Genomic DNA, 14242 nt, shown 5'->3' on the forward strand with positions numbered 1-14242 from the left:
GTCTCCATAATTCCTGCTCAATAAAGCAAAACTTTATGGATATGAAAGAGGGCAGAAAATCATTTTGCCTCTTAACCTTTGTTCCTGCTCATATAAAGGACATAGAAATGCCTCACAAAATCTGAAATATTTTTTACATTTCTATTAAAATGAAAATTTTGCTATAAAAAATCATACCATAAGCATATAACTTCCAAAGCAAAAAAATCTTGCCTGTCAAATATGTTTTTCCTTCTTAAGTCTCCAAGGAGTATAAATTAAGTATAGGTGTTAAGCTAAACATTTGGAAGAGTTGAGGTGGATAAGGTCCTGGCCTTCAGAAATTCACACGCTAATAAAATAGGTGGCTCTATTAACATTTCAAATATTGTTACAGTTAGAAAGCCTCTTCTGTATTCATTATCTTATCTGATCTTCACCATAATTACTTTGCATGCAAGGGAAAGGAGGCTGAGAAAGGTTAATTGATTTGTCCAAATTTATACCTTAAATGAGAGAACTTTCTTCTAAATCTTATGCTCATTCCACTCCACAACAGATAACTTAATTCATTAATACTACCATCTAAAATTAAACACCAAGATTTCTATTTCCCTTATACCTCACTATCAAAGGGCAATTGGTTCTGGTATCACCCCTTTTCAGATACCAAGATCTTTGAGTGCTCAAGCAGAACCATATAATCAATTGATTAGCCACTATTATACTGAAAAGTATTTTGACTCATTTTCTAAATTAGTTTGGAGAAATGTGTGCTATACAATGCTACTTTCATCCAGATTCTGGTGAAATGCACTCCGGTTTTCATTTGGGTGAGATCACTAGCTAACCTTCAGTTTTAGGGTTTGTAGTTAGCACTGCAAGTGTGTTGCCAAATGTTTTCTCTGCACTCTGTGTCCAGCTTCTATGTGCCTTTGTTTCCACTGGCTTGCATCTAAGACTGAGTGGTCCTCAGGAGATGGCCCTTATACCCCTCATGATGCTCTGCCTTCATGCATCTGGAGTTTATGTTTTTCTGTGGCCAATAATTTAAAAGTAGAGTAATAAAGATTTGACTGCAGGAAAAGGTTGGGGAAAACTTTTTCTGAAATCTGCTGAAAACACATCTTTCCTTGTATTTTTTTTTTTTTCCCTTTCCTCGTCTTTCTTTCTGGCTTCTCCTAGGACTGCCTTAATCACTTGTGCGGGTATCCTTCTCTTCGGTCCTCTGGGACAACTGCTCTCAGATAGAGGTGGGTCATGAGAACTGGGTTGGAACCCACTGATGACTCATATTCTTCTGCCATAAATTTATGTTTAGGATTAGTGACTAGTTTAAACAATGTCAATGTGATTTCCTTAAGAATCCTACAGTAAAGAATATTGCCCTTTTTAAGGGAACAGAAGATGACAATATAAAGTCTTGAATTGCCTAGAGCTAGTTCTCCCTGTCTGTTGGAGTGCAGAGACAAAGCTCAAAGAAGTCAAGCTGAGCCAAATGGTGGGGAGAAAACAGATGTCTAGGATATCATCCCTGCCTGCACATCAGTGTGCCTGAAGACAGCCCAACTTCCTGAACTTCTCAACTACATAAGCCAAATTTTTTTTGGCTCAAATTCAAATAAGGAATGATTGCTGATAAACAGAAAAAAATTGAGATTCATTTTTTATTGGAGATGAAATAAAAAGCATCAAAACTTCTTTTTCTCAGCAATGAACGTTGTGAAACCATGAAATATTCTCAAATTGTAGGACAATGTATTTTAACCCAGGAAATACTTGACTGCTATTTTTAAGCTATTAGAATGAATGTTTCCAAAAAAAGGAAAAAAGATTCTCTGAAATATTATTTTGGGGCTGATAAAAAATCCAATCTTGGCAGCAAATCTAAATGGTAAAGTTAATACGATAGTGTAGTACAAATGATTTTAGTTATTTTTCAGTAAATTAACTAAATACACATCACTTTAAGAATTACACTATAAATTTATAAATGTTGAGAAAGTAGTTGGTAATATGAATAATTCAAAAGATAGTATAGCCTTACTGAGAACCATATTATTAGAAGCATTGCATTATAATAGTGTGGTTTCTGAAGTTATATGGGTTCTAGAATTGTATGCAAGAAAAATTTTAGTAATCCATTATTTAGGGGAAAACAGCTTTTCTAGGACCGAATTGTCTTCTCTGCACATTCAGTATTAAGGTGGCATTTATATCACTGGCTTATCTGAGATTTATGTATGTCAACACATGTCTAAACTCTTAGCCACTTAGTAAAAATTTAACATTAGCATCTATCACTGTTCCTAAAGGTGAAATAATTTCTTCACATTTGTTACTTAGGCTACTTTTTAAATGAATTATTTTTTTTCACCAAAATTATCTTATATTTAGTATGTTAGAAGCTCACATAATAAAAAGTAAAATATTTCTCTTCATTATGTCTCTGGAGAAGTTCTTAATGCAACACACAAAGATTCAAGTTAAGAAAAATGTGTGATAGGCTTTTAGTCGATGCATAAGACGTGTTAACGTATGCCCCTTCTCTGGGCAGTTGTTCTTATGTGATATCAAAACGTGTAAAGATTTAGTTTTATTTAAGTAACCACTTGATTTTTTGGTATAACATTGTAAGGCCCCCCAAAAAAGAAACCCCAACTCTGTCCCATGGATGGACGGCAACCCCAATCAACCGCAGGAGGCGTCACTTGATGCAAACCGCAAGAGGTGTTTGTTTATTCCAGCGCGCTGGGACCCAACTCGACGAGTCGAGTCCCTAGCAGAAAATCTTGTAGGTTTATAAAGGCAGAAACCACACATCGGGAGGGGTCACACATGAAAGGGGGAAAAGGGGGAACAAAGCTGCCAGGAAATTTCAAAGGGGGTCTGGGTTTGCTGACAACATGTTTCACAATGTTTTACAACAGGCTGTAGATTCTGGTCAATAGTTTCTGGTAATCCTACTGTTTGAGCACTATCTGGCTATCAGGCTCAATTTACTCTTTTACTCTCTGTTTGGGAACAGAGAACAGCTTTAAGGGCTTTGTTCCCATTACTGGGAGGGAAACCTTAGGGAGTTGAGATAAAACAGACAACTTAAAAAAATGTCCATTCTTTCATTTCCCCATTTTCTTTTCTGGTAAGTTCTAATCATGGAACTTCTGTCTCTATATACTCTTCTCCAAAGCTATTTCCTTGGCAGAGGGACTGGTATTGTTGCCTAAGCATTAGTACCTATACAGCACTTACTCTTTCCCTGATGAAGGTGACTAGGTGATTTCAGGCAGGCAAGAGCCCAGGGGGCGGGCCACCAATTAGCAGCCCCTTGTTTGCAGTCCTTGATAAACAGCCCTTGATAAAGGCAGGTAAATTTGGTAATCAATGGGCTCCGGAGATCCTTGACATTCCATTCTTCCAGGGGCAGTCTCCAACTTCCAGAGGCAGATGATTTTATGGCCATTTCCTCAATTTGACCTGATCCCCTATTTCTACACTAACTACCTGTTCCCAATTCTGGCTTCATTCCCCCCTCTAATCTCAGGAACTCCATGCTGCTGGGGAAGGAGGTCGATGACCGCTCTAGCTTCTTCGAGCTGGAAGTGGGTGGCGTGGGGCAAGCAGCTTGGAGTTCCTTTTCTAAAAATCGGGTCAATCAAGGGGTCCCAGGAAGAAGCCTGGTTGGGGAAGAGCAGGTTGTAAAGTCATCTGGGGGCGGCTGCTTCTATGATAGAAGAACAAAAAGACATGAGTACTGAAATGAGATTAGCACAAAGTAAATGTTGCAGCATCTGAAACATGCCACTGAGTATCATGAAAATGGCAGAAGTTAATCTCTCACCAGGAGGTGGAAGAACTGAGAAATTGTTCCCATAACTAGGCCTAGCAAAGGCTGGAGAGAACAAGGCCTTTATTTGGGGACTTTAACATTGTCATAGATGTCCCCAGAAAATATAGTTAAGCTACTTAATGTCATCTGATTTTGTAAAATATCCCTTTATTGGTATAACCTGTGTTTAGTAGAGATCTCTATACTTCTGTTACTTAGGAATAGATAATCATATTAGCAAACATAGATTAAGTCTACCTGTGTAGCTTAGGAAGGTCTTAAACTGACTAAAAACTTCTGACTCTGGCAGTTTCTCTTGATAGTTATCAGGCACATTTGCTGAAGAATCTTTCTTTCATTTGTAGCTTCCAGCCTTTATTCTAGTGGGCTAATACAAGTGTACATCTTAAGTTACATTTAATTATTATTTCCTTTAAATGCCCAAGAATGGCTATATTTTGGTTTTAACTGTTTTGCTGGGTATCTAAGATCAAGCTGGTCAAATTGACCTGGTTCCTGTCTTGTTAAAGAGTCAGCTGAGTTCCCACAGGGGTCACTCGTACAGAACTTAAGAGCGGCTCCTTAGCTCCACCAGTGACTTTGATTAGGCAGGGTCTCTTGATGAGGTGACTTCCTTTAGAAGCATCAAGGGATGTTTCCCCTTTTCCATGACCCTCCTCTGCAGCAGATGCACTGGATAATTTTTCATCCTTTAGTCTCAACAATCTCCTTGATCAGGAGGTTGTGTGACCCAGACTTGCAACGCTCCTTAGAGAAGTTCTCTTACTCCCTGGGTTCAGGCTAACGTTGAGGGCAAGACCCAAATATGGACTTTTCTTGACCTCTGTATTTAACTCCAATTTCTAAGTTTGATCTTAATTATCCAGCAAGCCAGTCTCACCAGTCATAAATTAAGAGTAATGGGCTTCAACTTTAATGTCCATAACTTTACAGTTATTTACCCTTTTATCTAACTGGAGTTTGCATTAGTACTGGAAGTTACCACTATCTATTCTATAGGTGATGGCTTATTATCACAAGTTACCTAGGTTGTTTGTTCTTGGAGCAGCTACTTCTGCAAAACATTAACAGGTAACAGTTTTACAAAATGAAATTAGCAAGAGTAAAAATATATTCAGCTTGTATAATAGCTATCTTGAATTTTGATTGAGAACTACATTCTATCCCCTATTTGAGATCACAGTACTTTTACAACAAGAACCAGTCTTTTGACTATAACTTTATATAAGCTGAAGTCTGGCTTATTTTGGAGTCACTCTAACATGCAGTGAGATGGGAGGCAGAGCCTTATCTCAGGTAAGGCAGGGCTCTTTACAGATCTTAAGTGTTCTAATTCTGATGTTGATCTTTGCTTCTTTTCCTTAAATACCATTAAGTAGTTTACATATACTGTTTCCTGAGTCTATATAAACTTTATAATTAACACAATTTAACATAGTATCTAAAGCATGAATCAAAGAAAGGCTGAGAGAGCTTTTAACTTTCCTTTTGTGTGATTAAGTGGCAAAATGTTTTCATGTTTCTTTCATATTTCACAATATTAACCTTTAAACAAATCAGACTCTAATGTTTAGAAATACATTTACATTTGAAATTCTTTATCCCAGTGTAAAAAGTAACAAATTTTACACATACCCTATTGATAGCAGGTCCTATAATAGAACATTAAATGATAGAAATAAATCCCCAATAAAATTTACCCTTTATAAGTTTAAAATTACCATTACAGACAAGTTTAATCTGGAGGATAGCAGAGCTTAATAAATTCCTTGCTTTAAAAACTTGTGGTCCTGAAAAATATGAACACATTTAATATACAACTAGTGACCATTTCACAAATACCTTGACACTTTTATCTTACCAAATTGAGTTTTTAAAGAGAAACGTATACTCTGTAACAAAGTACAATACTCTATAATAGTTGTTTAACCATAATTGTATACACCCCAATTTTTAAGACTAATTGTTCTAAAGAATAAACTTAATAGACACAAAGTTAAGAGTAAATTAGTGTTTCAAATCCTTGTCATTTTACCATGTCATTCTACCATATAGATTAAACTTTGGTTTATATCAGAACGTTAGTATTTCACCTTAGGAAAAACCTTCAATAGTTTTAGCTGTCTCACATACATATAACCAACTTAGTTACACACAAACTTGTTGAAACTTGCCCTTTACTTACACAGACTTTCTTAGCTCTTACTTAGACCCTCATGTATTTCATCACACAAGCACTTTCTTACCCAGAAACATTTCCTTTTTCCTTTTACTAAATATATTTCCATACCCAGAACCTTTTATTTTCTCTTTCCTATTCGTTGTCCCCTTTTTGTTCACATTCTGAAACAACTCTTATGAAATTTCTGAATTTAGATAAATTACTCTATTTTAATAAGATTAAATATTCTGTTGTTTATAGTACTCTAATTGAAACACAGTTGAAACTTTTGGGACCCTTTGTATATAGAATTGCACTTGTTAGGACATAACTCTTAGTAACCTTGTTTTTAGTTTAGTGATGACACAAAGCAAGTTTAAACCCTTTTATTTACCAACCTATGAAAACACCAATAATGTTTAAGTATGATACCCCATGGAATTTAAGGAGTTAAAAGTACTCGATGTTATTTAACAATTAGCATTTTAACTTTGTAAATTAATCAGATGTCTCTACAAACACATTAGAGTAATCCCATACATGTTAACTCTAATTCACTTATTCTGTAACCAAGATATCAGACAAGTGTTCTGTACAGTATTTGCTGTCTCTTTCCTGTTGAAGAAAAGTCCTAGAAACAATTGATATTAGACACTTTATTAACATCAATATTTTATTAGCTTGACCACCTAGAGACTTGCAAGTTATTTTCAAAGACATTTTACTCTTATTAGTTTACCCAATTTGAACCTTTTTAAATCACGTGAATTAAAAGTATCTGGATCCATTTTTAAATCTTAATTTTAGGAGCGCTCAGTTTTGATACAGACAAAACATGAAATCAGACAGCACAACATACAAATAACACAAAATCAAGCCCTTGTAACTTTATAGGTGAATCTGCATTGCAATGTAACAGATGTTCAAAAACTCTAGTTGAATAAAAAATAGAACTGATCAAAAAATCATGAGCTCAAAAAAACATATAATTAAAAATATAGCATTTACTTTGCTGGAGTTTTAAAGACTCTTTTTACCTTTTCTTTCCCTGGGTTTGAGACCGGTCTCCTACTGAGCCTTTAGGCTTCTTTTATTTATATTTCAATGTAAGCCTTGACTGAGATCTGGAAGGATCTAACAGGTTTTAACAGAAACTCTGTGTCTAAGGCATTTTAGCCATCTCATCCAGACAGGTTGGATGTTAAAATTATGAGACCTTATTTTTCATTACTTTTGAGACTGAAGCTACTTTGCTAAGTTACCCTTCAGGGCTGTCGGGAGGGGGAGTCCAGAGAAGGAACCTTTGGGGTCCACCCGAGAGTAGCCCGGGCCGAGAACCCCCCAGTTGTTCCAACCCTTCCTCCACCTCCACCACAAACACACAACAGAACCAGATACAGACGGGCACCAATCTCTGATCCACCAATTGAACCCCATCAGCGCCCTTACCGACGGAGACTACCAGGCGTCCCTGGCTCTCCTTCCACCCTTAGGGCGTCCCCCAGGGCTGCAACCTGTGGCCCCCCAGGCACGTCTGCCGGCCACTGTTCGGCCACTCTCACGAGTCATCGAACGGCTGCCACCGAAACCGAAAGCGCGCTCACAGAACCAGACCAACTAACAAAACACAAGACAAAGACAGACAACTTCGGGGTACCCCTTCTTACCTCCAAGGTCGACTCCACGGATGAGGGGGGCCATCTTATCCCGGGCGAGCCCCCAAATGTAAGGCCCCCCAAAAAGGAAACCCCAACTCTGTCCCATGGATGGACGGCAACCCCAATCAACCGCAGGAGGCGTCACTTGATGCAAACCGCAAGAGGTGTTTGTTTATTCCAGCGCGCTGGGACCCAACTCGACGAGTCGAGTCCCTAGCAGAAAATCTTGTAGGTTTATAAAGGCAGAAACCACACATCGGGAGGGGTCACACATGAAAGGGGGAAAAGGGGGAACAAAGCTGCCAGGAAATTTCAAAGGGGGTCTGGGTTTGCTGACAACATGTTTCACAATGTTTTACAACAGGCTGTAGATTCTGGTCAATAGTTTCTGGTAATCCTACTGTTTGAGCACTATCTGGCTATCAGGCTCAATTTACTCTTTTACTCTCTGTTTGGGAACAGAGAACAGCTTTAAGGGCTTTGTTCCCATTACTGGGAGGGAAACCTTAGGAAGTTGAGATAAAACAGACAACTTAAAAAAATGTCCATTCTTTCAACATAATTGAATAAGAACTTTAACTTTTAATGAATATTTTCATTCACTTTTTCCCTTAGGAGTCAATATACATAATTGTTATTAATAATAAAAATATAAAATTAGGCAAATATTATATCCTATAACCATAGCATTTAAAGATTTGAATATTATCACAGTTTTGAACATACTAGCACATCTGATTCAGAATATCTATATGGACATAAGTTGACATTAATATTTCCAAATCAAAAACTAATACTCTTGTGCTTATAGAAATGAACTAAATTAAATGAAGTCATAGAGTTGAGTTACCTTGTCTGCTCCTTGGGTCCAAATCTCATTTTTCTCAGAACAAATTCTGTCAATTTGAATCACTCATGTGATCTGTGATAAAAAACAAATGAAGGAACATTTAGAGATTAAACTTTCGAAAAGCATGTGCAGAGGAACTTTGTATGATCCAAATCCAAACCAACCTGATAATACTTTTATTCTAAGAAGTGTGATGAAAAGAACACAGCCTTTAACCTTGCCCTCTTGAGGCAACAGTTAGGCTCATGTCAATCAGGAAGAATCCTATCAGTTATTTTAGCTAAGAAAGTATAAAAGATGGTAGCAAGGGATTGATATTTTTTAAATCATATCACTGTAAAACAGCAAAACTAGAACCCAAAGTCAGTAGTTATCAAAACAGTGTACATAGATGTCAAGGAATCACTAATACAGTTTCATAGGGCCCATGAATTTAAATCTATATTTATATGTTATTATTAATAATGTATGATTTGCCTTTATTACTCTCACTCTCCTGTTTATATGAGTGGACTTTTCTGGAGAATAAGAGGTATGTGATGACATCATTGTGCTGATAATTAATGGAATGTGTGCCTTTGTATTGTTTTCTGGGTAATAGTTTGTTTCAATATATGTGCATACTTAATAACTCAGATTGTTCTTTTACTGTGTTCCACCAGCCTACCCTTGAGTTGTTCTTGTCCTAGTATCTGTGACCTCATTATTGCCCAATAAGTAGATGTCCTTAAATTTTCATTTTCATATTTATAGAAATGCCTTGAAGTGAAAATACTATATTATCTTTGTAATATTGTGTTTTTTCAAAATATTTTTGTAAGTTTCAAACTTTTATGTATATCTGTCATTACTGTTAAATTTATAAAATTTTATTTAAAATGAAACAATATTTTAAAGTTTTTGTCATAATTAATAGGGAAATCTGCTTAAGAAGGGAGTTCAGGAGACCCACTGTACTCACACATGGGTGTGCTTCATGGGGCTAGAACAAATGAAAGTGACATATCAGAGAGTCCTCTGATTCTTAATAGTAAATTTACTGGAAAACTGAAGAAAATTTAAATGTGACACTGTCTGAGAGAGAGAGAGAGAGAGAGAGAGAGAGAGAGAGAGAGAGAGAGAGAGAGAGAGAGGTAGGGCAGGGAGAGAGGTTAATAATTTGGCTTATTTTAGATTATGACCAAATCTTTTCTAGTGTATCATGCAGCCAAGTGAATTATGATGTTTCAGGGGATAAAGAATTTCTTCAATAAACAAGAAAAAAGGACACACCAGAAGAAAAAAATAACCTATGAATAATTGCAAGCTGGGCATAGTGGAGTATGCCTGTAATCCCACTTATTTGGGAGAATGACAAAGGCAGATCGCAAGTTTGTGATCAACCTAAGTGACTTTATGAGACCCTGTATCAAAATAAAAAATGAAAAATGGCTAGTGATGCAGTTTAGTGGTAGATACTGCTGGGTATATTCCCTAGTATCACCAAAAGAAATTGAAAAATTACATATATATCTTTACATAAGGGACTAAAAAATCTTAACATGAAAAACAACAACAACAACAAGTAACCAAATCAATAAAAGAGCTAAGGAATTGAACAGACACTTCACAGAAAAAGAAATACAATTGATCAACAAATATATGAAAAATGTTCAAAATCTTTAGCAATTACAGAAATGCAAATCAAAACTAAAATTTCTTCTCACTCCAGTCAGAATGGCAATCATCAAGAATACAGGCAACAATAAATGTTTGCAAGGATGTGGGGGAAAAGATACACTCATACATTGCTGTTGGGACTGCAAATCGGTGCAATCACTATGTAGTATGGAGATTCCTCAGAACTTGGAATGGAACCACCATTTGACCCAGTTATCCCACTCCTCGGTTTATATTCAAAGGACTTAAAATCAGCAAACTACAATGAGAAGGCCATGTCAACTTTTATAGCAACTCAATTCACAATAGTTTAACTATGGAACCAATCTAGTTGTCATTCATCAGATGAATGCATAAAGCAATTGTGGTACATATACACAATCGAATACTACTCAGTCTTAAAAAAGAATGAAATTATGACATTTGTTGGTAAATGGATGGAGTTGGAGAATATCATGCTAAGTGAAATAAGTCAATTCCCAAAAATGAAAGACAGAATGTTTTCTCTGCTATGTGGATGCTAATTCACAATAAATGGGTTGGGGACGCTAGCAAAGAATAGAGTTACTTAAGATTAGGTAGAGTTGAGTGATGAGAGGGGAGGGAATATGGGGATAGGAAGGATAGTAGAATGAAATAGACATTATTACCTTATGTACATATATGACTGCATGACTGATGTGATTCTATAACATGTACAATCACAAAAAGGAGAAATTGTATCCCATTTATGTATGATATATCAAAGTACATAAATGCATTCTATTGTAATGTATATCTAATTAGAACAAATAAAAATATTAAAAAAAATACGTATATCAATTATGTATATTTCAACTGTAAGGTACTGATTTTCAATTTGTCTGAAAAAGCAATTCCTTACTATTTACCATTTAGAAAAACTAATTCAAAACATGAAGACAGACATTAAAAGTAAAATGATGATAAACATATACTATGCAAAATACCATAAACTTCAGAAGGCTATGTGATTAGACAAAGGAAAGTTTAAACAAGGAATATAATCAGTGACAAAGAGGGATATTATAGAATGATACAGTGTTCATCCATCAATAGGACAAAACAATATAATCCTTAACATGAATGGAAAAAAATTAGACTTGGAGAGATGCTCCCTGTATATTTTAAAACATAGAAAAGAAGATAAAAATAGTATGTATAATATATATGTATTTATACAAATGAATAATATATGTGAATGGAAAAATAAAACTCCAAAATTTTAGTATTAGCTACTTCTGGAGAGTGAGATATGAATATTACTTCATCCTTTTTATTTAGTTTTTCTATTTCTCATATTATTACTATGATTTAAATTTCAAATTTTAAATATATATATAAAGTTTAGTTTTAAAAAGAAAAAATAAATATACAAAATAAAATAAATCAGAAATAAAACTAATAATTGCACACACTCACCATAACAAGAGAAAATCGAAAAGCAACCACAAATTGGTTATGTTCTCCTAATTGCTGTGATTCATTATTAACACATGACAGGATTTCTCAAAGCCATCCATCATTCAGAGCATAAGGATGGATTAAAAAGAATATCTAAATATTTCAGAGGAACAGAGGTCAGAAAATCTCAAGCACTGCCAACAATTTTCATTCTTTATGGTTTAAAGCCATGCCTTCTGAAAAGACACGAGCTTAAATAATTTAGAATCCGAAGTCTTCTCTGTTGTGAGTTTGTAGTTAAGAGACTTTATGGGCTGCTCCCTGAAAATCTTGTCAAAAATCAAAGCTACTGTTTAGTTCCTCAGGTATTTTAATTGTATATTTTTAAACCATTCCACTCCTAGGTTTTATTTCAGTCAAGGTAGAGAGATGGCTTTAAAGCTAAGTTATGCAGCAAAAGGACACAAGTGACTTAAGGGCTTTGGTCTTTGATTCAGAAGACCTGGGTCTCAATTATCAATCTCTGAACTTGGTCAGTTGTGGGTCTTCTAAAGTTACTCCACATCTCTGACAGACATATTTGTCTTACATTATAAAGTTAGGACCAAATGAAGTCTGAGGTCTCTAAAATTAAATTTTATATATCATTTACTGCTAAATTCCTATGGTTAAAAGAAAGGATCTCCAAATAGAATAATGTAATAATTACATAATTATTAAAAATTGTCACATCTACCAAGACCACATTCCCAATGCTTTCTTATGAGTCATAATCCACAATTTGATAGCAAATCTCTTAAATGAGTTTTCAGATGCTTACCTTTGTAGAGAGTGATAATAAATGTTAACTTGGGGGTTGCTTAAGAAATTAGATCTATTTAAGGGGAAAAACTAGCATATCCTGTAATTCCCTCAAACATATGTAAACTTCCTCTTTTCCTAATTCCACAGAATTGACTAAATATTTATTACATAGTCTCTCAAATGTCTCCCAGAGATTTATGTGTTTGGGGCTTTGTTGCCCCATACAGTGCTGTTGGGAGTTGGTGGAACTTTTGTGGGGTGGGGGACAGTGGGAGATAGGTCACTGGAGTTCTTCCCTTGGGGGAGAGATAATAAGATGGGTCTTTCGTGCGCTCGCTCTCTCTCTCTCTCTCTCTCTCTCTCTCTCTCTCTCTCTCTCTCTGTGCTTCCCAGCTGCCATAAGGCGAGCAGCCCTACTCTACCACATGCTATCACCATGTTGTCCTGTGCTGTCACAGGGCCAAAGAAACAGGGCTAAGCAACTGTGGATTGACATCGCTGCAATTTTGGGCCAAAATACACCTTTCCTTATTTCAAGTTGATTATCTGAGGTATTTTATCACAGTAATGGGAAATTAGCATAGGGAGAAAGAAGAAAGAACAAAGGAATAATGGAATAAAGAGAAAATATACTTGTTCTTCCCTGGAAATATTTGTTATCAAAACTTATAAAATATAATTATGAATTATAAATAAAAATTTTAAATATGAAAATAATTATGTATAATATAAAATATGAGTGATAGAAAATTGATTAATGACATTTTATAAGTCAGTGAAATCCCAGAAAAAGGAAGGCAAGAGAAAATGAAATGAGGAAAGTGAAAAAACCCAGGTGTGGGTGTGTATTTTTGAGCTGTCTACAACCACATAACAAGCACAATTTTTCAGTGTGAGGGACATTTTCTGTGGGAATCACCATATTCCAGAAAGTTTTTGTTTCCTCTCTCCATCCGGCCAACTTCACTCCAAAGAGCTACTTAGACCCAGGGTTGTATTTCCATTTAATCTTACTGAGCACTTTGTTGGAAACCTGATCTCAAAAGAAGCAGAGTCAGCCTCCTAAAGGTCCAGTGATATCTTGTTGCTCAGCAGCAATAAGAAAAATCCATGAAGGGAGGCTACTTGTGTAGCTAAAGGTATGAGGTGAACTGTTGACAATTCAAATCAATGAACACCATCGCAGATCAGTAGTCCCATCCTGAGGGTCTGACAGCTAAGCAGGTAGATGATCAGTGGGATGTGGAATCTCATTACGGAGTACCATCAGAGCTCAAAAGACCTTCCTTTGAAGATCAACCTTACCGGAATGAAGATAATGCCATGGAACTCTTTCTGGAGGCTCACTACAAACATAAAGAAGAAATTAATAATGTCTGAGCAAACCTGCTGAGTTGCATGAACTAGGGCCAACACGTGAGCAAATAATTCTGCATTTCTGTACGTTGTCTTAGAATTATAATAACATTTGTGTTAACTAGCACACATTCTAATCTATGCATTCTGTGAAGTTAGGTGGTATCCTCTGAAGGAAGCCAGTAAATGCAAATCAGTCTTCAAGTTGGTTATCTGTAACAGTACAGAATAACTCTGATAGGCAGGTGGATTCTCTGCAGGCAACACTGCCTGAAATACTTTTTCTTTTGTAAGGGTCAATATAATGGCATAATTTATACCAATTAGCTTTTATGCAATCCGTAGGTGGCCCATAATAATGATTTTTAAAAATATCTTAGGATGAATTTCAAATGGGCAAAGGACTTTTTAACAATGGTTGTCTTGTCTCTCTTTTTTTTTAATGTTGAAAAGAAGAAAAAATGCTAACAACCTTTTCCCTTAAATTGATTTTGATATAATTA

This window comes from Sciurus vulgaris (assembly GCF_902686455.1).
Source record: "Sciurus vulgaris genome assembly, chromosome: 9".
Lineage (NCBI taxonomy): Eukaryota > Metazoa > Chordata > Mammalia > Rodentia > Sciuridae > Sciurus > Sciurus vulgaris.